General features: G+C 51.7%; 42 non-coding genes across 42 annotated transcripts; 21 read left to right on the top strand and 21 right to left on the bottom strand.

Annotated features, from left to right (window-relative positions):
* The first annotated feature begins 106 nt into the window (after positions 1 to 106).
* Trnal-uaa (transfer RNA leucine (anticodon UAA)) lies at positions 107 to 178 on the top strand. The gene has a single exon. It is a non-coding gene; the product is annotated as a tRNA-Leu (tRNA).
* Positions 179 to 373: 195 nt separating this feature from the next.
* Positions 374 to 446, bottom strand: Trnav-aac (transfer RNA valine (anticodon AAC)). The gene has a single exon. It is a non-coding gene; the product is annotated as a tRNA-Val (tRNA).
* Positions 447 to 1,078: 632 nt separating this feature from the next.
* Trnap-ugg (transfer RNA proline (anticodon UGG)) lies at positions 1,079 to 1,150 on the top strand. The gene has a single exon. It is a non-coding gene; the product is annotated as a tRNA-Pro (tRNA).
* Positions 1,151 to 1,345: 195 nt separating this feature from the next.
* Trnav-aac (transfer RNA valine (anticodon AAC)) lies at positions 1,346 to 1,418 on the bottom strand. The gene has a single exon. It is a non-coding gene; the product is annotated as a tRNA-Val (tRNA).
* A 632-nt stretch (positions 1,419 to 2,050) lies between these two features.
* On the top strand, positions 2,051 to 2,122 carry Trnap-agg (transfer RNA proline (anticodon AGG)). The gene has a single exon. It is a non-coding gene; the product is annotated as a tRNA-Pro (tRNA).
* Positions 2,123 to 2,317: 195 nt separating this feature from the next.
* On the bottom strand, positions 2,318 to 2,390 carry Trnav-aac (transfer RNA valine (anticodon AAC)). The gene has a single exon. It is a non-coding gene; the product is annotated as a tRNA-Val (tRNA).
* Positions 2,391 to 3,022: 632 nt separating this feature from the next.
* Trnap-ugg (transfer RNA proline (anticodon UGG)) lies at positions 3,023 to 3,094 on the top strand. Its single transcript has one exon. It is a non-coding gene; the product is annotated as a tRNA-Pro (tRNA).
* Positions 3,095 to 3,289: 195 nt separating this feature from the next.
* Positions 3,290 to 3,362, bottom strand: Trnav-aac (transfer RNA valine (anticodon AAC)). The gene has a single exon. It is a non-coding gene; the product is annotated as a tRNA-Val (tRNA).
* Positions 3,363 to 3,993: 631 nt separating this feature from the next.
* On the top strand, positions 3,994 to 4,065 carry Trnap-ugg (transfer RNA proline (anticodon UGG)). Its single transcript has one exon. It is a non-coding gene; the product is annotated as a tRNA-Pro (tRNA).
* A 195-nt stretch (positions 4,066 to 4,260) lies between these two features.
* On the bottom strand, positions 4,261 to 4,333 carry Trnav-aac (transfer RNA valine (anticodon AAC)). The gene has a single exon. It is a non-coding gene; the product is annotated as a tRNA-Val (tRNA).
* A 632-nt stretch (positions 4,334 to 4,965) lies between these two features.
* Trnap-ugg (transfer RNA proline (anticodon UGG)) lies at positions 4,966 to 5,037 on the top strand. Its single transcript has one exon. It is a non-coding gene; the product is annotated as a tRNA-Pro (tRNA).
* Positions 5,038 to 5,232: 195 nt separating this feature from the next.
* Positions 5,233 to 5,305, bottom strand: Trnav-aac (transfer RNA valine (anticodon AAC)). The gene has a single exon. It is a non-coding gene; the product is annotated as a tRNA-Val (tRNA).
* Positions 5,306 to 5,937: 632 nt separating this feature from the next.
* Trnap-ugg (transfer RNA proline (anticodon UGG)) lies at positions 5,938 to 6,009 on the top strand. The gene has a single exon. It is a non-coding gene; the product is annotated as a tRNA-Pro (tRNA).
* Positions 6,010 to 6,204: 195 nt separating this feature from the next.
* On the bottom strand, positions 6,205 to 6,277 carry Trnav-aac (transfer RNA valine (anticodon AAC)). Its single transcript has one exon. It is a non-coding gene; the product is annotated as a tRNA-Val (tRNA).
* Positions 6,278 to 6,909: 632 nt separating this feature from the next.
* On the top strand, positions 6,910 to 6,981 carry Trnap-ugg (transfer RNA proline (anticodon UGG)). The gene has a single exon. It is a non-coding gene; the product is annotated as a tRNA-Pro (tRNA).
* A 195-nt stretch (positions 6,982 to 7,176) lies between these two features.
* Positions 7,177 to 7,249, bottom strand: Trnav-aac (transfer RNA valine (anticodon AAC)). Its single transcript has one exon. It is a non-coding gene; the product is annotated as a tRNA-Val (tRNA).
* Positions 7,250 to 7,881: 632 nt separating this feature from the next.
* Trnap-ugg (transfer RNA proline (anticodon UGG)) lies at positions 7,882 to 7,953 on the top strand. Its single transcript has one exon. It is a non-coding gene; the product is annotated as a tRNA-Pro (tRNA).
* Positions 7,954 to 8,148: 195 nt separating this feature from the next.
* Trnav-aac (transfer RNA valine (anticodon AAC)) lies at positions 8,149 to 8,221 on the bottom strand. Its single transcript has one exon. It is a non-coding gene; the product is annotated as a tRNA-Val (tRNA).
* A 631-nt stretch (positions 8,222 to 8,852) lies between these two features.
* Trnap-ugg (transfer RNA proline (anticodon UGG)) lies at positions 8,853 to 8,924 on the top strand. Its single transcript has one exon. It is a non-coding gene; the product is annotated as a tRNA-Pro (tRNA).
* Positions 8,925 to 9,119: 195 nt separating this feature from the next.
* On the bottom strand, positions 9,120 to 9,192 carry Trnav-aac (transfer RNA valine (anticodon AAC)). The gene has a single exon. It is a non-coding gene; the product is annotated as a tRNA-Val (tRNA).
* Positions 9,193 to 9,824: 632 nt separating this feature from the next.
* Trnap-ugg (transfer RNA proline (anticodon UGG)) lies at positions 9,825 to 9,896 on the top strand. The gene has a single exon. It is a non-coding gene; the product is annotated as a tRNA-Pro (tRNA).
* Positions 9,897 to 10,091: 195 nt separating this feature from the next.
* On the bottom strand, positions 10,092 to 10,164 carry Trnav-aac (transfer RNA valine (anticodon AAC)). The gene has a single exon. It is a non-coding gene; the product is annotated as a tRNA-Val (tRNA).
* Positions 10,165 to 10,795: 631 nt separating this feature from the next.
* Positions 10,796 to 10,867, top strand: Trnap-ugg (transfer RNA proline (anticodon UGG)). The gene has a single exon. It is a non-coding gene; the product is annotated as a tRNA-Pro (tRNA).
* A 195-nt stretch (positions 10,868 to 11,062) lies between these two features.
* On the bottom strand, positions 11,063 to 11,135 carry Trnav-aac (transfer RNA valine (anticodon AAC)). The gene has a single exon. It is a non-coding gene; the product is annotated as a tRNA-Val (tRNA).
* A 631-nt stretch (positions 11,136 to 11,766) lies between these two features.
* Positions 11,767 to 11,838, top strand: Trnap-ugg (transfer RNA proline (anticodon UGG)). The gene has a single exon. It is a non-coding gene; the product is annotated as a tRNA-Pro (tRNA).
* Positions 11,839 to 12,033: 195 nt separating this feature from the next.
* On the bottom strand, positions 12,034 to 12,106 carry Trnav-aac (transfer RNA valine (anticodon AAC)). Its single transcript has one exon. It is a non-coding gene; the product is annotated as a tRNA-Val (tRNA).
* Positions 12,107 to 12,738: 632 nt separating this feature from the next.
* On the top strand, positions 12,739 to 12,810 carry Trnap-ugg (transfer RNA proline (anticodon UGG)). Its single transcript has one exon. It is a non-coding gene; the product is annotated as a tRNA-Pro (tRNA).
* A 195-nt stretch (positions 12,811 to 13,005) lies between these two features.
* Trnav-aac (transfer RNA valine (anticodon AAC)) lies at positions 13,006 to 13,078 on the bottom strand. The gene has a single exon. It is a non-coding gene; the product is annotated as a tRNA-Val (tRNA).
* A 631-nt stretch (positions 13,079 to 13,709) lies between these two features.
* Trnap-ugg (transfer RNA proline (anticodon UGG)) lies at positions 13,710 to 13,781 on the top strand. The gene has a single exon. It is a non-coding gene; the product is annotated as a tRNA-Pro (tRNA).
* A 195-nt stretch (positions 13,782 to 13,976) lies between these two features.
* On the bottom strand, positions 13,977 to 14,049 carry Trnav-aac (transfer RNA valine (anticodon AAC)). Its single transcript has one exon. It is a non-coding gene; the product is annotated as a tRNA-Val (tRNA).
* A 631-nt stretch (positions 14,050 to 14,680) lies between these two features.
* Positions 14,681 to 14,752, top strand: Trnap-ugg (transfer RNA proline (anticodon UGG)). The gene has a single exon. It is a non-coding gene; the product is annotated as a tRNA-Pro (tRNA).
* A 195-nt stretch (positions 14,753 to 14,947) lies between these two features.
* Trnav-aac (transfer RNA valine (anticodon AAC)) lies at positions 14,948 to 15,020 on the bottom strand. Its single transcript has one exon. It is a non-coding gene; the product is annotated as a tRNA-Val (tRNA).
* Positions 15,021 to 15,651: 631 nt separating this feature from the next.
* On the top strand, positions 15,652 to 15,723 carry Trnap-ugg (transfer RNA proline (anticodon UGG)). Its single transcript has one exon. It is a non-coding gene; the product is annotated as a tRNA-Pro (tRNA).
* A 195-nt stretch (positions 15,724 to 15,918) lies between these two features.
* On the bottom strand, positions 15,919 to 15,991 carry Trnav-aac (transfer RNA valine (anticodon AAC)). Its single transcript has one exon. It is a non-coding gene; the product is annotated as a tRNA-Val (tRNA).
* A 632-nt stretch (positions 15,992 to 16,623) lies between these two features.
* Positions 16,624 to 16,695, top strand: Trnaq-uug (transfer RNA glutamine (anticodon UUG)). Its single transcript has one exon. It is a non-coding gene; the product is annotated as a tRNA-Gln (tRNA).
* A 195-nt stretch (positions 16,696 to 16,890) lies between these two features.
* On the bottom strand, positions 16,891 to 16,963 carry Trnav-aac (transfer RNA valine (anticodon AAC)). The gene has a single exon. It is a non-coding gene; the product is annotated as a tRNA-Val (tRNA).
* Positions 16,964 to 17,594: 631 nt separating this feature from the next.
* On the top strand, positions 17,595 to 17,666 carry Trnaq-uug (transfer RNA glutamine (anticodon UUG)). The gene has a single exon. It is a non-coding gene; the product is annotated as a tRNA-Gln (tRNA).
* Positions 17,667 to 17,861: 195 nt separating this feature from the next.
* Positions 17,862 to 17,934, bottom strand: Trnav-aac (transfer RNA valine (anticodon AAC)). Its single transcript has one exon. It is a non-coding gene; the product is annotated as a tRNA-Val (tRNA).
* A 632-nt stretch (positions 17,935 to 18,566) lies between these two features.
* On the top strand, positions 18,567 to 18,638 carry Trnaq-uug (transfer RNA glutamine (anticodon UUG)). The gene has a single exon. It is a non-coding gene; the product is annotated as a tRNA-Gln (tRNA).
* Positions 18,639 to 18,833: 195 nt separating this feature from the next.
* On the bottom strand, positions 18,834 to 18,906 carry Trnav-aac (transfer RNA valine (anticodon AAC)). The gene has a single exon. It is a non-coding gene; the product is annotated as a tRNA-Val (tRNA).
* A 631-nt stretch (positions 18,907 to 19,537) lies between these two features.
* Positions 19,538 to 19,609, top strand: Trnap-ugg (transfer RNA proline (anticodon UGG)). Its single transcript has one exon. It is a non-coding gene; the product is annotated as a tRNA-Pro (tRNA).
* A 195-nt stretch (positions 19,610 to 19,804) lies between these two features.
* On the bottom strand, positions 19,805 to 19,877 carry Trnav-aac (transfer RNA valine (anticodon AAC)). Its single transcript has one exon. It is a non-coding gene; the product is annotated as a tRNA-Val (tRNA).
* Between the last annotated feature and the right edge of the window lie 242 nt (positions 19,878 to 20,119).

Genomic DNA, 20,119 nt, shown 5'->3' with positions numbered 1-20,119 from the left:
TTCGCGCCGCCCCCATCCCGCCAGCCTACACGAGACTTTCCAGAGCACCCTGGGCCACATCGAGGGACCCAGTGCACTGAAATAATAGGCCTTTGCCACGTCAGATGGCTCCTTGGTCTAGGGGTATGATTCCTGCTTTAAGTGCAGGAGGTCCCGGGTTCAAATCCCGGACGAGCCCTAGCGTTTTGTGCAAACTGATCGCACGTGAGTGGCTTAGGCGACGCAAAATGCTCGGCGTCAGTATCAAATGAATTTCATATTTGATGTGAGCAATTGACACTCTGATCCGACGTGTGAAGGCGATTACGAAGGTTTTAGGGTACAGATGGAAGCAGATGCATGTTAGTATGTCTTGTTTTTAAATATGAAGAAGTGGTTCCGCCCGGGATCGAACCGGGGACCTTCTGCGTGTTAGGCAGACGTGATAACCGCTACACCACGGAAACTACTTGTGTGCACTATACCTTAGAGACAACTCGTGCTGATGTTGTCATCGTAACTAAAAAAGTAAATAAATGCGATACTTGCATAACAAAGGTACATGCAGAAGATCCTCACATGTCGTGGCTCACTGGAGTACAATACGACATATTCAGGAAAATACTGTTCCCGCTCGGGGACCTTCTGCGTGTGAAGCAGACTTGATAACCGCTACACTACGGAAACTGCGGAAGTGAGGAGTCAATCCCCGTTCACTCGAAATTACCTCAGCCTCTCTCCCGTCCGCGAATGCACACGCGACGGTTCTTTTGACAGCCTGGAAACCATTACAGCCGAGGGCTCAAGAAGTCTTCGGGGTGCTCGAGAGGGTGTCTGCCGTAGCACCCCTAACGAGATAGCGGCGTTTCCCGCAGTCGTGATTGCAAGTCATAGCAGCAAAAGCAATCACTTTCTTAGCAGCAGGGAGTGCGAGCCCAGCGGCAGCTCTACATGAAGGTACCAATAGCCCAGGAAGGCCGCCGACCGCGGGAATTCGCGCCGCCCCCATCCCGCCAGCCTACACGAGACTTTCCAGAGCACCCTGGGCCACATCGAGGGACCCAGTGCACTGAAATAATAGTCATTCGCCACGTCAGATGGCTCGTTGGTCTAGGGGTATGATTCCTGCTTTGGGTGCAGGAGGTCCCGGGTTCAAATCCCGGACGAGCCCTAGCGTTTTGTGCAAACTGATCGCACGTGAGTGGCTTAGTCGACGCAAAATGCTCGGCGGCAGTATCAAATGAATTTCATATTTGATGTGAGCAATTGACACTCTGATCCGACGTGTGAAGGCGATTACGAAGGTTTTTGGGTACAGATGGAAGCAGATGCATGTTAGTATGTCTTGTTTTTAAATATGAAGAAGTGGTTCCGCCCGGGATCGAACCGGGGACCTTCTGCGTGTTAGGCAGACGTGATAACCGCTACACCACGGAAACTACTTGTGTGCACTATACCTTAGAGACAACTCGTGCTGATGTTGTCATCGTAACTAAAAAAGTAAATAAATGCGCTACTTGCATAACAAAGGTACATGCAGAAGATCCTCACATGTCGTGGCTCACTGGAGTACAATACGACATATTCAGGAAAATACTGTTCCCGCTCGGGGACCTTCTGCGTGTGAAGCAGACTTGATAACCGCTACACTACGGAAACTGCGGAAGTGAGGAGTCAATCCCCGTTCACTCGAAATTACCTCAGCCTGTCTCCCGTCCGCGAATGCCCACGCGACGGTTCTTTTGACAGCCTGGAAACCATTACAGCCGAGGGCTCAAGAAGTCTTCGGGGTGCTCGAGAGGGTGTCTGCCGTAGCACCCCTAACGAGATAGCGGCGTTTCCCGCAGTCGTGATTGCAAGTCATAGCAGCAAAAGCAATCACTTTCTTAGCAGCAGGGGGTGCGAGCCCAGCGGCAGCTCTACATGAAGGTACCAATAGCCCAGGAAGGCCGCCGACCGCGGGAATTCGCGCCGCCCCCATCCCGCCAGCCTACACGAGATTTTCCACAGCACCCTGGACCACATCGAGGGACCCAGTGCACTGAAATTATAGTCATTCGCCATGTCAGATGGCTCGTTGGTCTAGGGGTATGATTCCTGCTTAGGGTGCAGGAGGTCCCGGGTTCAAATCCCGGACGAGCCCTAGCGTTTTGTGCAAACTGATCGCACGTGAGTGGCTTAGTCGACGCAAAATGCTCGGCGGCAGTATCAAATGAATTTCATATTTGATGTGAGCAATTGACACTCTGATCCGACGTGTGAAGGCGATTACGAAGGTTTTTGGGTACAGATGGAAGCAGATGCATGTTACTATGTCTTGTTTTTAATGATGAAAAAGTGTTTCCGCCCGGGATCGAACCGGGGACCTTCTGCGTGTTAGGCAGACGTGATAACCGCTACACCACGGAAACTACTTGTGTGCACTATACCTTAGAGACAACTCGTGCTGATGTTGTCATCGTAACTAAAAAAGTAAATAAATGCGCTACTTGCATAACAAAGGTACATGCAGAAGATCCTCACATGTCGTGGCTCACTGGAGTACAATACGACATATTCAGGAAAATACTGTTCCCGCTCGGGGACCTTCTGCGTGTGAAGCAGACTTGATAACCGCTACACTACGGAAACTGCGGAAGTGAGGAGTCAATCCCCGTTCACTCGAAATTACCTCAGCCTCTCTCCCGTCCGCGAATGCACACGCGACGGTTCTTTTGACAGCCTGGAAACCATTACAGCCGAGGGCTCAAGAAGTCTTCGGGGTGCTCGAGAGGGTGTCTGCCGTAGCACCCCTAACGAGATAGCGGCGTTTCCCGCAGTCGTGATTGCAAGTCATAGCAGCAAAAGCAATCACTTTCTTAGCAGCAGGGGGTGCGAGCCCAGCGGCAGCTCTACATGAAGGTACCAATAGCCCAGGAAGGCCGCCGACCGCGGGAATTCGCGCCGCCCCCATCCCGCCAGCCTACACGAGACTTTCCAGAGCACCCTGGGCCACATCGAGGGACCCAGTGCACTGAAATAATAGGCCTTTGCCACGTCAGATGGCTCCTTGGTCTAGGGGTATGATTCCTGCTTTGGGTGCAGGAGGTCCCGGGTTCAAATCCCGGACGAGCCCTAGCGTTTTGTGCAAACTGATCGCACGTGAGTGGCTTAGTCGACGCAAAATGCTCGGCGGCAGTATCAAATGAATTTCATATTTGATGTGAGCAATTGACACTCTGATCCGACGTGTGAAGGCGATTACGAAGGTTTTTGGGTACAGATGGAAGCAGATGCATGTTAGTATGTCTTGTTTTTAAATATGAAGAAGTGGTTCCGCCCGGGATCGAACCGGGGACCTTCTGCGTGTTAGGCAGACGTGATAACCGCTACACCACGGAAACTACTTGTGTGCACTATACCTTAGAGACAACTCGTGCTGATGTTGTCATCGTAACTAAAAAAGTAAATAAATGCGCTACTTGCATAACAAAGGTACATGCAGAAGATCCTCACATGTCGTGGCTCACTGGAGTACAATACGACATATTCAGGAAAATACTGTTCCCGCTCGGGGACCTTCTGCGTGTGAAGCAGACTTGATAACCGCTACACTACGGAAACTGCGGAAGTGAGGAGTCAATCCCCGTCACTCGAAATTACCTCAGCCTGTCTCCCGTCCGCGAATGCACACGCGACGGTTCTTTTGACAGCCTGGAAACCATTACAGCCGAGGGCTCAAGAAGTCTTCGGGGTGCTCGAGAGGGTGTCTGCCGTAGCACCCCTAACGAGATAGCGGCGTTTCCCGCAGTCGTGATTGCAAGTCATAGCAGCAAAAGCAATCACTAACTTAGCAGCAGGGGGTGCGAGCCCAGCGGCAGCTCTACATGAAGGTACCAATAGCCCAGGAAGGCCGCCGACCGCGGGAATTCGCGCCGCCCCCATCCCGCCATCCTACACGAGACTTTCCAGAGCACCCTGGGCCACATCGAGGGACCCAGTGCACTGAAATAATAGTCATTCGCCACGTCAGATGGCTCGTTGGTCTAGGGGTATGATTCCTGCTTTGGGTGCAGGAGGTCCCGGGTTCAAATCCCGGACGAGCCCTAGCGTTTTGTGCAAACTGATCGCACGTGAGTGGCTTAGTCGACGCAAAATGCTCGGCGTCAGTATCAAATGAATTTCATATTTGATGTGAGCAATTGACACTCTGATCCGACGTGTGAAGGCGATTACGAAGGTTTTTGGGTACAGATGGAAGCAGATGCATGTTAGTATGTCTTGTTTTTAAATATGAAGAAGTGGTTCCGCCCGGGATCGAACCGGGGACCTTCTGCGTGTTAGGCAGACGTGATAACCGCTACACCACGGAAACTACTTGTGTGCACTATACCTTAGAGACAACTCGTGCTGATGTTGTCATCGTAACTAAAAAAGTAAATAAATGCGCTACTTGCATAACAAAGGTACATGCAGAAGATCCTCACATGTCGTGGCTCACTGGAGTACAATACGACATATTCAGGAAAATACTGTTCCCGCTCGGGGACCTTCTGCGTGTGAAGCAGACTTGATAACCGCTACACTACGGAAACTGCGGAAGTGAGGAGTCAATCCCCGTTCACTCGAAATTACCTCAGCCTCTCTCCCGTCCGCGAATGCACACGCGACGGTTCTTTTGACAGCCTGGAAACCATTACAGCCGAGGGCTCAAGAAGTCTTCGGGGTGCTCGAGAGGGTGTCTGCCGTAGCACCCCTAACGAGATAGCGGCGTTTCCCGCAGTCGTGATTGCAAGTCATAGCAGCAAAAGCAATCACTTTCTTAGCAGCAGGGGGTGCGAGCCCAGCGGCAGCTCTACATGAAGGTACCAATAGCCCAGGAAGGCCGCCGACCGCGGGAATTCGCGCCGCCCCCATCCCGCCAGCCTACACGAGATTTTCCACAGCACCCTGGACCACATCGAGGGACCCAGTGCACTGAAATTATAGTCATTCGCCATGTCAGATGGCTCGTTGGTCTAGGGGTATGATTCCTGCTTTGGGTGCAGGAGGTCCCGGGTTCAAATCCCGGACGAGCCCTAGCGTTTTGTGCAAACTGATCGCACGTGAGTGGCTTAGTCGACGCAAAATGCTCGGCGGCAGTATCAAATGAATTTCATATTTGATGTGAGCAATTGACACTCTGATCCGACGTGTGAAGGCGATTACGAAGGTTTTTGGGTACAGATGGAAGCAGATGAATGTTACTATGTCTTGTTTTTAATGATGAAAAAGTGTTTCCGCCCGGGATCGAACCGGGGACCTTCTGCGTGTTAGGCAGACGTGATAACCGCTACACCACGGAAACTACTTGTGTGCACTATACCTTAGAGACAACTCGTGCTGATGTTGTCATCGTAACTAAAAAAGTAAATAAATGCGCTACTTGCATAACAAAGGTACATGCAGAAGATCCTCACATGTCGTGGTTCACTGGAGTACAATACGACATATTCAGGAAAATACTGTTCCCGCTCGGGGACCTTCTGCGTGTGAAGCAGACTTGATAACCGCTACACTACGGAAACTGCGGAAGTGAGGAGTCAATCCCCGTTCACTCGAAATTACCTCAGCCTCTCTCCCGTCCACGAATGCACACGCGACGGTTCTTTTGACAGCCTGGAAACCATTACAGCCGAGGGCTCAAGAAGTCTTCGGGGTGCTCGAGAGGGTGTCTGCCGTAGCACCCCTAACGAGATAGCGGCGTTTCCCGCAGTCGTGATTGCAAGTCATAGCAGCAAAAGCAATCACTTTCTTAGCAGCAGGGGGTGCGAGCCCAGCGGCAGCTCTACATGAAGGTACCAATAGCCCAGGAAGGCCGCCGACCGCGGGAATTCGCGCCGCCCCCATCCCGCCAGCCTACACGAGACTTTCCAGAGCACCCTGGGCCACATCGAGGGACCCAGTGCACTGAAATAATAGGCCTTTGCCACGTCAGATGGCTCGTTGGTCTAGGGGTATGATTCCTGCTTTGGGTGCGGGAGGTCCCGGGTTCAAATCCCGGACGAGCCCTAGCGTTTTGTGCAAACTGATCGCACGTGAGTGGCTTAGTCGACGCAAAATGCTCGGCGTCAGTATCAAATGAATTTCATATTTGATGTGAGCAATTGACACTCTGATCCGACGTGTGAAGGCGATTACGAAGGTTTTAGGGTACAGATGGAAGCAGATGCATGTTAGTATGTCTTGTTTTTAAATATGAAGAAGTGGTTCCGCCCGGGATCGAACCGGGGACCTTCTGCGTGTTAGGCAGACGTGATAACCGCTACACCACGGAAACTACTTGTGTGCACTATACCTTAGAGACAATTCGTGCTGATGTTGTCATCGTAACTAAAAAAGTAAATAAATGCGCTACTTGCATAACAAAGGTACATGCAGAAGATCCTCACATGTCGTGGCTCACTGGGGTACAATACGACATATTCAGGAAAATACTGTTCCCGCTCGGGGACCTTCTGCGTGTGAAGCAGACTTGATAACCGCTACACTACGGAAACTGCGGAAGTGAGGAGTCAATCCCCGTTCACTCGAAATTACCTCAGCCTCTCTCCCGTCCGCGAATGCACACGCGACGGTTCTTTTGACAGCCTGGAAACCATTACAGCCGAGGGCTCAAGAAGTCTTCGGGGTGCTCGAGAGGGTGTCTGCCGTAGCACCCCTAACGAGATAGCGGCGTTTCCCGCAGTCGTGATTGCAAGTCATAGCAGCAAAAGCAATCACTTTCTTAGCAGCAGGGAGTGCGAGCCCAGCGGCAGCTCTACATGAAGGTACCAATAGCCCAGGAAGGCCGCCGACCGCGGGAATTCGCGCCGCCCCCATCCCGCCAGCCTACACGAGACTTTCCAGAGCACCCTGGGCCACATCGAGGGACCCAGTGCACTGAAATAATAGTCATTCGCCACGTCAGATGGCTCGTTGGTCTAGGGGTATGATTCCTGCTTTGGGTGCAGGAGGTCCCGGGTTCAAATCCCGGACGAGCCCTAGCGTTTTGTGCAAACTGATCGCACGTGAGTGGCTTAGTCGACGCAAAATGCTCGGCGTCAGTATCAAATGAATTTCATATTTGATGTGAGCAATTGACACTCTGATCCGACGTGTGAAGGCGATTACGAAGGTTTTAGGGTACAGATGGAAGCAGATGCATGTTAGTATGTCTTGTTTTTAAATATGAAGAAGTGGTTCCGCCCGGGATCGAACCGGGGACCTTCTGCGTGTTAGGCAGACGTGATAACCGCTACACCACGGAAACTACTTGTGTGCACTATACCTTAGAGACAACTCGTGCTGATGTTGTCATCGTAACTAAAAAAGTAAATAAATGCGCTACTTGCATAACAAAGGTACATGCAGAAGATCCTCACATGTCGTGGCTCACTGGAGTACAATACGACATATTCAGGAAAATACTGTTCCCGCTCGGGGACCTTCTGCGTGTGAAGCAGACTTGATAACCGCTACACTACGGAAACTGCGGAAGTGAGGAGTCAATCCCCGTTCACTCGAAATTACCTCAGCCTCTCTCCCGTCCGCGAATGCACACGCGACGGTTCTTTTGACAGCCTGGAAACCATTACACCTGAGGGCTCAAGAAGTCTTCGGGGTGCTCGAGAGGGTGTCTGCCGTAGCACCCCTAACGAGATAGCGGCGTTTCCCGCAGTCGTGATTGCAAGTCATAGCAGCAAAAGCAATCACTTTCTTAGCAGCAGGGGGTGCGAGCCCAGCGGCAGCTCTACATGAAGGTACCAATAGCCCAGGAAGGCCGCCGACCGCGGGAATTCGCGCCGCCCCCATCCCGCCAGCCTACACGAGACTTTCCAGAGCACCCTGGGCCACATCGAGGGACCCAGTGCACTGAAATAATAGGCCTTTGCCACGTCAGATGGCTCGTTGGTCTAGGGGTATGATTCCTGCTTTGGGTGCAGGAGGTCCCGGGTTCAAATCCCGGACGAGCCCTAGCGTTTTGTGCAAACTGATCGCACGTGAGTGGCTTAGTCGACGCAAAATGCTCGGCGTCAGTATCAAATGAATTTCATATTTGATGTGAGCAATTGACACTCTGATCCGACGTGTGAAGGCGATTACGAAGGTTTTAGGGTACAGATGGAAGCAGATGCATGTTAGTATGTCTTGTTTTTAAATATGAAGAAGTGGTTCCACCCGGGATCGAACCGGGGACCTTCTGCGTGTTAGGCAGACGTGATAACCGCTACACCACGGAAACTACTTGTGTGCACTATACCTTAGAGACAACTCGTGCTGATGTTGTCATCGTAACTAAAAAAGTAAATAAATGCGCTACTTGCATAACAAAGGTACATGCAGAAGATCCTCACATGTCGTGGCTCACTGGAGTACAATACGACATATTCAGGAAAATACTGTTCCCGCTCGGGGACCTTCTGCGTGTGAAGCAGACTTGATAACCGCTACACTACGGAAACTGCGGAAGTGAGGAGTCAATCAGCGTTCACTCGAAATTACCTCAGCCTCTCTCCCGTCCGCGAATGCACACGCGACGGTTCTTTTGACAGCCTGGAAACCATTACAGCCGAGGGCTCAAGAAGTCTTCGGGGTGCTCGAGAGGGTGTCTGCCGTAGCACCCCTAACGAGATAGCGGCGTTTCCCGCAGTCGTGATTGCAAGTCATAGCAGCAAAAGCAATCACTTTCTTAGCAGCAGGGGGTGCGAGCCCAGCGGCAGCTCTACATGAAGGTACCAATAGCCCAGGAAGGCCGCCGACCGCGGGATTCGCGCCGCCCCCATCCCGCCAGCCAACACGAGACTTTCCAGAGCACCCTGGGCCACATCGAGGGACCCAGTGCACTGAAATAATAGGCCTTTGCCACGTCAGATGGCTCCTTGGTCTAGGGGTATGATTCCTGCTTTGGGTGCGGGAGGTCCCGGGTTCAAATCCCGGACGAGCCCTAGCGTTTTGTGCAAAGTGATCGCACGTGAGTGGCTTAGTCGACGCAAAATGCTCGGCGTCAGTATCAAATGAATTTCATATTTGATGTGCGCAATTGACACTCTGATCCGACGTGTGAAGGCGATTACGAAGGTTTTAGGGTACAGATGGAAGCAGATGCATGTTAGTATGTCTTGTTTTTAAATATGAAGAAGTGGTTCCGCCCGGGATCGAACCGGGGACCTTCTGCGTGTTAGGCAGACGTGATAACCGCTACACCACGGAAACTACTTGTGTGCACTATACCTTAGAGACAACTCGTGCTGATGTTGTCATCGTAACTAAAAAAGTAAATAAATGCGCTACTTGCATAACAAAGGTACATGCAGAAGATCCTCACATGTCGTGGCTCACTGGAGTACAATACGACATATTCAGGAAAATACTGTTCCCGCTCGGGGACCTTCTGCGTGTGAAGCAGACTTGATAACCGCTACACTACGGAAACTGCGGAAGTGAGGAGTCAATCCCCGTTCACTCGAAATTACCTCAGCCTCTCTCCCGTCCGCGAATGCACACGCGACGGTTCTTTTGACAGCCTGGAAACCATTACACCTGAGGGCTCAAGAAGTCTTCGGGGTGCTCGAGAGGGTGTCTGCCGTAGCACCCCTAACGAGATAGCGGCGTTTCCCGCAGTCGTGATTGCAAGTCATAGCAGCAAAAGCAATCACTTTCTTAGCAGCAGGGGGTGCGAGCCCAGCGGCAGCTCTACATGAAGGTACCAATAGCCCAGGAAGGCCGCCGACCGCAGGAATTCGCGCCGCCCCCATCCCGCCAGCCTACACGAGACTTTCCAGAGCACCCTGGGCCACATCGAGGGACCCAGTGCACTGAAATAATAGGCCTTTGCCACGTCAGATGGCTCCTTGGTCTAGGGGTATGATTCCTGCTTTGGGTGCAGGAGGTCCCGGGTTCAAATCCCGGACGAGCCCTAGCGTTTTGTGCAAACTGATCGCACGTGAGTGGCTTAGTCGACGCAAAATGCTCGGCGTCAGTATCAAATGAATTTCATATTTGATGTGAGCAATTGACACTCTGATCCGACGTGTGAAGGCGATTACGAAGGTTTTAGGGTACAGATGGAAGCAGATGCATGTTAGTATGTCTTGTTTTTAAATATGAAGAAGTGGTTCCACCCGGGATCGAACCGGGGACCTTCTGCGTGTTAGGCAGACGTGATAACCGCTACACCACGGAAACTACTTGTGTGCACTATACCTTAGAGACAACTCGTGCTGATGTTGTCATCGTAACTAAAAAAGTAAATAAATGCGCTACTTGCATAACAAAGGTACATGCAGAAGATCCTCACATGTCGTGGCTCACTGGAGTACAATACGACATATTCAGGAAAATACTGTTCCCGCTCGGGGACCTTCTGCGTGTGAAGCAGACTTGATAACCGCTACACTACGGAAACTGCGGAAGTGAGGAGTCAATCAGCGTTCACTCGAAATTACCTCAGCCTCTCTCCCGTCCGCGAATGCACACGCGACGGTTCTTTTGACAGCCTGGAAACCATTACAGCCGAGGGCTCAAGAAGTCTTCGGGGTGCTCGAGAGGGTGTCTGCCGTAGCACCCCTAACGAGATAGCGGCGTTTCCCGCAGTCGTGATTGCAAGTCATAGCAGCAAAAGCAATCACTTTCTTAGCAGCAGGGGGTGCGAGCCCAGCGGCAGCTCTACATGAAGGTACCAATAGCCCAGGAAGGCCGCCGACCGCGGGATTCGCGCCGCCCCCATCCCGCCAGCCAACACGAGACTTTCCAGAGCACCCTGGGCCACATCGAGGGACCCAGTGCACTGAAATAATAGGCCTTTGCCACGTCAGATGGCTCGTTGGTCTAGGGGTATGATTCCTGCTTTGGGTGCAGGAGGTCCCGGGTTCAAATCCCGGACGAGCCCTAGCGTTTTGTGCAAACTGATCGCACGTGAGTGGCTTAGTCGACGCAAAATGCTCGGCGTCAGTATCAAATGAATTTCATATTTGATGTGAGCAATTGACACTCTGATCCGACGTGTGAAGGCGATTACGAAGGTTTTAGGGTACAGATGGAAGCAGATGCATGTTAGTATGTCTTGTTTTTAAATATGAAGAAGTGGTTCCACCCGGGATCGAACCGGGGACCTTCTGCGTGTTAGGCAGACGTGATAACCGCTACACCACGGAAACTACTTGTGTGCACTATACCTTAGAGACAACTCGTGCTGATGTTGTCATCGTAACTAAAAAAGTAAATAAATGCGCTACTTGCATAACAAAGGTACATGCAGAAGATCCTCACATGTCGTGGCTCACTGGAGTACAATACGACATATTCAGGAAAATACTGTTCCCGCTCGGGGACCTTCTGCGTGTGAAGCAGACTTGATAACCGCTACACTACGGAAACTGCGGAAGTGAGGAGTCAATCAGCGTTCACTCGAAATTACCTCAGCCTCTCTCCCGTCCGCGAATGCACACGCGACGGTTCTTTTGACAGCCTGGAAACCATTACAGCCGAGGGCTCAAGAAGTCTTCGGGGTGCTCGAGAGGGTGTCTGCCGTAGCACCCCTAACGAGATAGCGGCGTTTCCCGCAGTCGTGATTGCAAGTCATAGCAGCAAAAGCAATCACTTTCTTAGCAGCAGGGGGTGCGAGCCCAGCGGCAGCTCTACATGAAGGTACCAATAGCCCAGGAAGGCCGCCGACCGCGGGATTCGCGCCGCCCCCATCCCGCCAGCCAACACGAGACTTTCCAGAGCACCCTGGGCCACATCGAGGGACCCAGTGCACTGAAATAATAGGCCTTTGCCACGTCAGATGGCTCCTTGGTCTAGGGGTATGATTCCTGCTTTGGGTGCGGGAGGTCCCGGGTTCAAATCCCGGACGAGCCCTAGCGTTTTGTGCAAAGTGATCGCACGTGAGTGGCTTAGTCGACGCAAAATGCTCGGCGTCAGTATCAAATGAATTTCATATTTGATGTGAGCAATTGACACTCTGATCCGACGTGTGAAGGCGATTACGAAGGTTTTAGGGTACAGATGGAAGCAGATGCATGTTAGTATGTCTTGTTTTTAAATATGAAGAAGTGGTTCCGCCCGGGATCGAACCGGGGACCTTCTGCGTGTTAGGCAGACGTGATAACCGCTACACCACGGAAACTACTTGTGTGCACTATACCTTAGAGACAACTCGTGCTGATGTTGTCATCGTAACTAAAAAAGTAAATAAATGCGCTACTTGCATAACAAAGGTACATGCAGAAGATCCTCACATGTCGTGGCTCACTGGAGTACAATACGACATATTCAGGAAAATACTGTTCCCGCTCGGGGACCTTCTGCGTGTGAAGCAGACTTGATAACCGCTACACTACGGAAACTGCGGAAGTGAGGAGTCAATCCCCGTTCACTCGAAATTACCTCAGCCTCTCTCCCGTCCGCGAATGCACACGCGACGGTTCTTTTGACAGCCTGGAAACCATTACACCTGAGGGCTCAAGAAGTCTTCGGGGTGCTCGAGAGGGTGTCTGCCGTAGCACCCCTAACGAGATAGCGGCGTTTCCCGCAGTCGTGATTGCAAGTCATAGCAGCAAAAGCAATCACTTTCTTAGCAGCAGGGGGTGCGAGCCCAGCGGCAGCTCTACATGAAGGTACCAATAGCCCAGGAAGGCCGCCGACCGCGGGAATTCGCGCCGCCCCCATCCCGCCAGCCTACACGAGACTTTCCAGAGCACCCTGGGCCACATCGAGGGACCCAGTGCACTGAAATAATAGGCCTTTGCCACGTCAGATGGCTCGTTGGTCTAGGGGTATGATTCCTGCTTTGGGTGCAGGAGGTCCCGGGTTCAAATCCCGGACGAGCCCTAGCGTTTTGTGCAAACTGATCGCACGTGAGTGGCTTAGTCGACGCAAAATGCTCGGCGTCAGTATCAAATGAATTTCATATTTGATGTGAGCAATTGACACTCTGATCCGACGTGTGAAGGCGATTACGAAGGTTTTAGGGTACAGATGGAAGCAGATGCATGTTAGTATGTCTTGTTTTTAAATATGAAGAAGTGGTTCCACCCGGGATCGAACCGGGGACCTTCTGCGTGTTAGGCAGACGTGATAACCGCTACACCACGGAAACTACTTGTGTGCACTATACCTTAGAGACAACTCGTGCTGATGTTGTCATCGTAACTAAAAAAGTAAATAAATGCGCTACTTGCATAACAAAGGTACATGCAGAAGATCCTCACATGTCGTGGCTCACTGGAGTACAATACGACATATTCAGGAAAATACTGTTCCCGCTCGGGGACCTTCTGCGTGTGAAGCAGACTTGATAACCGCTACACTACGGAAACTGCGGAAGTGAGGAGTCAATCAGCGTTCACTCGAAATTACCTCAGCCTCTCTCCCGTCCGCGAATGCACACGCGACGGTTCTTTTGACAGCCTGGAAACCATTACAGCCGAGGGCTCAAGAAGTCTTCGGGGTGCTCGAGAGGGTGTCTGCCGTAGCACCCCTAACGAGATAGCGGCGTTTCCCGCAGTCGTGATTGCAAGTCATAGCAGCAAAAGCAATCACTTTCTTAGCAGCAGGGGGTGCGAGCCCAGCGGCAGCTCTACATGAAGGTACCAATAGCCCAGGAAGGCCGCCGACCGCGGGATTCGCGCCGCCCCCATCCCGCCAGCCAACACGAGACTTTCCAGAGCACCCTGGGCCACATCGAGGGACCCAGTGCACTGAAATAATAGGCCTTTGCCACGTCAGATGGCTCCTTGGTCTAGGGGTATGATTCCTGCTTTGGGTGCGGGAGGTCCCGGGTTCAAATCCCGGACGAGCCCTAGCGTTTTGTGCAAAGTGATCGCACGTGAGTGGCTTAGTCGACGCAAAATGCTCGGCGTCAGTATCAAATGAATTTCATATTTGATGTGAGCAATTGACACTCTGATCCGACGTGTGAAGGCGATTACGAAGGTTTTAGGGTACAGATGGAAGCAGATGCATGTTAGTATGTCTTGTTTTTAAATATGAAGAAGTGGTTCCGCCCGGGATCGAACCGGGGACCTTCTGCGTGTTAGGCAGACGTGATAACCGCTACACCACGGAAACTACTTGTGTGCACTATACCTTAGAGACAACTCGTGCTGATGTTGTCATCGTAACTAAAAAAGTAAATAAATGCGCTACTTGCATAACAAAGGTACATGCAGAAGATCCTCACATGTCGTGGCTCACTGGAGTACAATACGACATATTCAGGAAAATACTGTTCCCGCTCGGGGACCTTCTGCGTGTGAAGCAGACTTGATAACCGCTACACTACGGAAACTGCGGAAGTGAGGAGTCAATCCCCGTTCACTCGAAATTACCTCAGCCTCTCTCCCGTCCGCGAATGCACACGCGACGGTTCTTTTGACAGCCTGGAAACCATTACACCTGAGGGCTCAAGAAGTCTTCGGGGTGCTCGAGAGGGTGTCTGCCGTAGCACCCCTAACGAGATAGCGGCGTTTCCCGCAGTCGTGATTGCAAGTCATAGCAGCAAAAGCAATCACTTTCTTAGCAGCAGGGGGTGCGAGCCCAGCGGCAGCTCTACATGAAGGTACCAATAGCCCAGGAAGGCCGCCGACCGCGGGAATTCGCGCCACCCCATCCCGCCAGCCTACACGAGACTTTCCAGAGCACCCTGGGCCACATCGAGGGACCCAGTGCACTGAAATAATAGGCCTTTGCCACGTCAGATGGCTCCTTGGTCTAGGGGTATGATTCCTGCTTTGGGTGCAGGAGGTCCCGGGTTCAAATCCCGGACGAGCCCTAGCGTTTTGTGCAAACTGATCGCACGTGAGTGGCTTAGTCGACGCAAAATGCTCGGCGTCAGTATCAAATGAATTTCATATTTGATGTGAGCAATTGACACTCTGATCCGACGTGTGAAGGCGATTACGAAGGTTTTAGGGTACAGATGGAAGCAGATGCATGTTAGTATGTCTTGTTTTTAAATATGAAGAAGTGGTTCCACCCGGGATCGAACCGGGGACCTTCTGCGTGTTAGGCAGACGTGATAACCGCTACACCACGGAAACTACTTGTGTGCACTATACCTTAGAGACAACTCGTGCTGATGTTGTCATCGTAACTAAAAAAGTAAATAAATGCGCTACTTGCATAACAAAGGTACATGCAGAAGATCCTCACATGTCGTGGCTCACTGGAGTACAATACGACATATTCAGGAAAATACTGTTCCCGCTCGGGGACCTTCTGCGTGTGAAGCAGACTTGATAACCGCTACACTACGGAAACTGCGGAAGTGAGGAGTCAATCAGCGTTCACTCGAAATTACCTCAGCCTCTCTCCCGTCCGCGAATGCACACGCGACGGTTCTTTTGACAGCCTGGAAACCATTACAGCCGAGGGCTCAAGAAGTCTTCGGGGTGCTCGAGAGGGTGTCTGCCGTAGCACCCCTAACGAGATAGCGGCGTTTCCCGCAGTCGTGATTGCAAGTCATAGCAGCAAAAGCAATCACTTTCTTAGCAGCAGGGGGTGCGAGCCCAGCGGCAGCTCTACATGAAGGTACCAATAGCCCAGGAAGGCCGCCGACCGCGGGATTCGCGCCGCCCCCATCCCGCCAGCCAACACGAGACTTTCCAGAGCACCCTGGGCCACATCGAGGGACCCAGTGCACTGAAATAATAGGCCTTTGCCACGTCAGATGGCTCCTTGGTCTAGGGGTATGATTCCTGCTTTGGGTGCAGGAGGTCCCGGGTTCAAATCCCGGACGAGCCCTAGCGTTTTGTGCAAACTGATCGCACGTGAGTGGCTTAGTCGACGCAAAATGCTCGGCGTCAGTATCAAATGAATTTCATATTTGATGTGAGCAATTGACACTCTGATCCGACGTGTGAAGGCGATTACGAAGGTTTTAGGGTACAGATGGAAGCAGATGCATGTTAGTATGTCTTGTTTTTAAATATGAAGAAGTGGTTCCGCCCGGGATCGAACCGGGGACCTTCTGCGTGTTAGGCAGACGTGATAACCGCTACACCACGGAAACTACTTGTGTGCACTATACCTTAGAGACAACTCGTGCTGATGTTGTCATCGTAACTAAAAAAGTAAATAAATGCGCTACTTGCATAACAAAGGTACATGCAGAAGATCCTCACATGTCGTGGCTCACTGGAGTACAATACGACATATTCAGGAAAATACTGTTCCCGCTCGGGGACCTTCTGCGTGTGAAGCAGACTTGATAACCGCTACACTACGGAAACTGCGGAAGTGAGGAGTCAATCTGCGTTCACTCGAAATTACCTCAGCCTCTCTCCCGTCCGCGAATGCACACGCGACGGTTCTTTTGACAGCCTGGAAACCATTACAGCCGAGGGCTCAAGAAGTCTTCGGGGTGCTCGAGAGGGTGTCTGCCGTAGCACCCCTAACGAGATAGCGGCGTTTCCCGCAGTCGTGATTGCAAGTCATAGCAGCAAAAGCAATCACTTTCTTAGCAGCAGGGGGTGCGAGCCCAGCGGCAGCTCTACATGAAGGTACCAATAGCCCAGGAAGGCCGCCGACCGCGGGAATTCGCGCCGCCCCCATCCCGCCAGCCTACACGAGACTTTCCAGAGCACCCTGGACCACATCGAGGGACACAGTGCACTGAAATAATAGGCCTTTGCCACGTCAGATGGCTCGTTGGTCTAGGGGTATGATTCCTGCTTTTGGTGCAGGAGGTCCCGGGTTCAAATCCCGGACGAGCCCTAGCGTTTTGTGCAAACTGATCGCACGTGAGTGGCTTAGTCGACGCAAAATGCTCGGCGTCAGTATGAAATGAATTTCATATTTGATGTGAGCAATTGACACTCTGATCCGACGTGTGAAGGCGATTACGAAGGTTTTAGGGTACAGATGGAAGCAGATGCATGTTAGTATGTCTTGTTTTTAAATATGAAGAAGTGGTTCCGCCCGGGATCGAACCGGGGACCTTCTGCGTGTTAGGCAGACGTGATAACCGCTACACCACGGAAACTACTTGTGTGCACTATACCTTAGAGACAACTCGTGCTGATGTTGTCATCGTAACTAAAAAAGTAAATAAATGCGCTACTTGCATAACAAAGGTACATGCAGAATATCCTCACATGTCGTGGCTCACTGGAGTACAATACGACATATTCAGGAAAATACTGTTCCCGCTCGGGGACCTTCTGCGTGTGAAGCAGACTTGATAACCGCTACACTACGGAAACTGCGGAAGTGAGGAGTCAATCCCCGTTCACTCGAAATTACCTCAGCCTCTCTCCCATCCGCGAATGCACACGCGACGGTTCTTTTGACAGCCTGGAAACCATTACAGCCGAGGGCTCAAGAAGTCTTCGGGGTGCTCGAGAGGGTGTCTGCCGTAGCACCCCTAACGAGATAGCGGCGTTTCCCGCAGTCGTGATTGCAAGTCATAGCAGCAAAAGCAATCACTTTCTTAGCAGCAGGGGGTGCGAGCCCAGCGGCAGCTCTACATGAAGGTACCAATAGCCCAGGAAGGCCGCCGACCGCGGGATTCGCGCCGCCCCCATCCCGCCAGCCAACACGAGACTTTCCAGAGCACCCTGGGCCACATCGAGGGACCCAGTGCACTGAAATAATAGGCCTTTGCCACGTCAGATGGCTCGTTGGTCTAGGGGTATGATTCCTGCTTTTGGTGCAGGAGGTCCCGGGTTCAAATCCCGGACGAGCCCTAGCGTTTTGTGCAAACTGATCGCACGTGAGTGGCTTAGTCGACGCAAAATGCTCGGCGTCAGTATCAAATGAATTTCATATTTGATGTGAGCAATTGTCACTCTGATCCGACGTGTGAAGGCGATTACGAAGGTTTTTGGGTACAGATGGAAGCAGATGCATGTTAGTATGTCTTGTTTTTAAATATGAAGAAGTGGTTCCGCCCGGGATCGAACCGGGGACCTTCTGCGTGTTAGGCAGACGTGATAACCGCTACACCACGGAAACTACTTGTGTGCACTATACCTTAGAGACAACTCGTGCTGATTTTGTCATCGTAACTAAAAAAGTAAATAAATGCGCTACTTGCATAACAAAGGTACATGCAGAAGATCCTCACATGTCGTGGCTCACTGGAGTACAATACGACATATTCAGGAAAATACTGTTCCCGCTCGGGGACCTTCTGCGTGTGAAGCAGACTTGATAACCGCTACACTACGGAAACTGCGGAAGTGAGGAGTCAATCCCCGTTCACTCGAAATTACCTCAGCCTGTCTCCCGTCCGCGAATGCACACGCGACGGTTCTTTTGACAGCCTGGAAACCATTACAGCCGAGGGCTCAAGAAGTCTTCGGGGTGCTCGAGAGGGTGTCTGCCGTAGCACCCCTAACGAGATAGCGGCGTTTCCCGCAGTCGTGATTGCAAGTCATAGCAGCAAAAGCAATCACTTTCTTAGCAGCAGGGGGTGCGAGCCCAGCGGCAGCTCTACATGAAGGTACCAATAGCCCAGGAAGGCCGCCGACCGCGGGAATTCGCGCCGCCCCCATCCCGCCAGCCTACACGAGACTTTCCAGAGCACCCTGGACCACATCGAGGGACCCAGTGCACTGAAATAATAGGCCTTTGCCACGTCAGATGGCTCGTTGGTCTAGGGGTATGATTCCTGCTTTTGGTGCAGGAGGTCCCGGGTTCAAATCCCGGACGAGCCCTAGCGTTTTGTGCAAACTGATCGCACGTGAGTGGCTTAGTCGACGCAAAATGCTCGGCGTCAGTATCAAATGAATTTCATATTTGATGTGAGCAATTGACACTCTGATCCGACGTGTGAAGGCGATTACGAAGGTTTTAGGGTACAGATGGAAGCAGATGCATGTTAGTATGTCTTGTTTTTAAATATGAAGAAGTGGTTCCGCCCGGGATCGAACCGGGGACCTTCTGCGTGTTAGGCAGACGTGATAACCGCTACACCACGGAAACTACTTGTGTGCACTATACCTTAGAGACAACTCGTGCTGATGTTGTCATCGTAACTAAAAAAGTAAATAAATGCGCTACTTGCATAACAAAGGTACATGCAGAAGATCCTCACATGTCGTGGCTCACTGGAGTACAATACGACATATTCAGGAAAATACTGTTCCCGCTCGGGGACCTTCTGCGTGTGAAGCAGACTTGATAACCGCTACACTACGGAAACTGCGGAATTGAGGAGTCAATCAGCGTTCACTCGAAATTACCTCAGCCTCTCTCCCGTCCGCGAATGCACACGCGACGGTTCTTTTGACAGCCTGGAAACCATTACAGCCGAGGGCTCAAGAAGTCTTCGGGGTGCTCGAGAGGGTGTCTGCCGTAGCACCCCTAACGAGATAGAGGCGTTTCCCGCAGTCGTGATTGCAAGTCATAGCAGCAAAAGCAATCACTTTCTTAGCAGCAGGGGGTGCGAGCCCAGCGTCAGCTCTACATGAAGGTACCAATAGCCCAGGAAGGCCGCCGACCGCGGGATTCGCGCCGCCCCCATCCCGCCAGCCAACACGAGACTTTCCAGAGCACCCTGGGCCACATCGAGGGACCCAGTGCACTGAAATAATAGGCATTTGCCACGTCAGATGGCTCGTTGGTCTAGGGGTATGATTCCTGCTTTGGGTGCAGGAGGTCCCGGGTTCAAATCCCGGACGAGCCCTAGCGTTTTGTGCAAACTGATCGCACGTGAGTGGCTTAGTCGACGCAAAATGCTCGGCGTCAGTATCAAATGAATTTCATATTTGATGTGAGCAATTGACACTCTGATCCGACGTGTGAAGGCGATTACGAAGGTTTTAGGGTACAGATGGAAGCAGATGCATGTTAGTATGTCTTGTTTTTAAATATGAAGAAGTGGTTCCGCCCGGGATCGAACCAGGGACCTTCTGCGTGTTAGGCAGACGTGATAACCGCTACACCACGGAAACTACTTGTGTGCACTATAACTTAGAGACAACTCGTGCTGATGTTGTCATCGTAACTAAAAAAGTAAATAAATGCGCTACTTGCATAACAAAGGTACATGCAGAAGATCCTCACATGTCGTGGCTCACTGGAATACAATACGACATATTCAGGAAAATACTGTTCCCGCTCGGGGACCTTCTGCGTGTGAAGCAGACTTGATAACCGCTACACTACGGAAACTGCGGAAGTGAGGAGTCAATCC

This window comes from Schistocerca gregaria, chromosome 2, assembly GCF_023897955.1.
Source record: "Schistocerca gregaria isolate iqSchGreg1 chromosome 2, iqSchGreg1.2, whole genome shotgun sequence".
Taxonomy (NCBI): Eukaryota; Metazoa; Arthropoda; class Insecta; order Orthoptera; family Acrididae; genus Schistocerca; species Schistocerca gregaria.
Note: the sequence above shows the minus strand (reverse complement) of the source record. Positions and strands in the feature narration are given on the sequence as shown.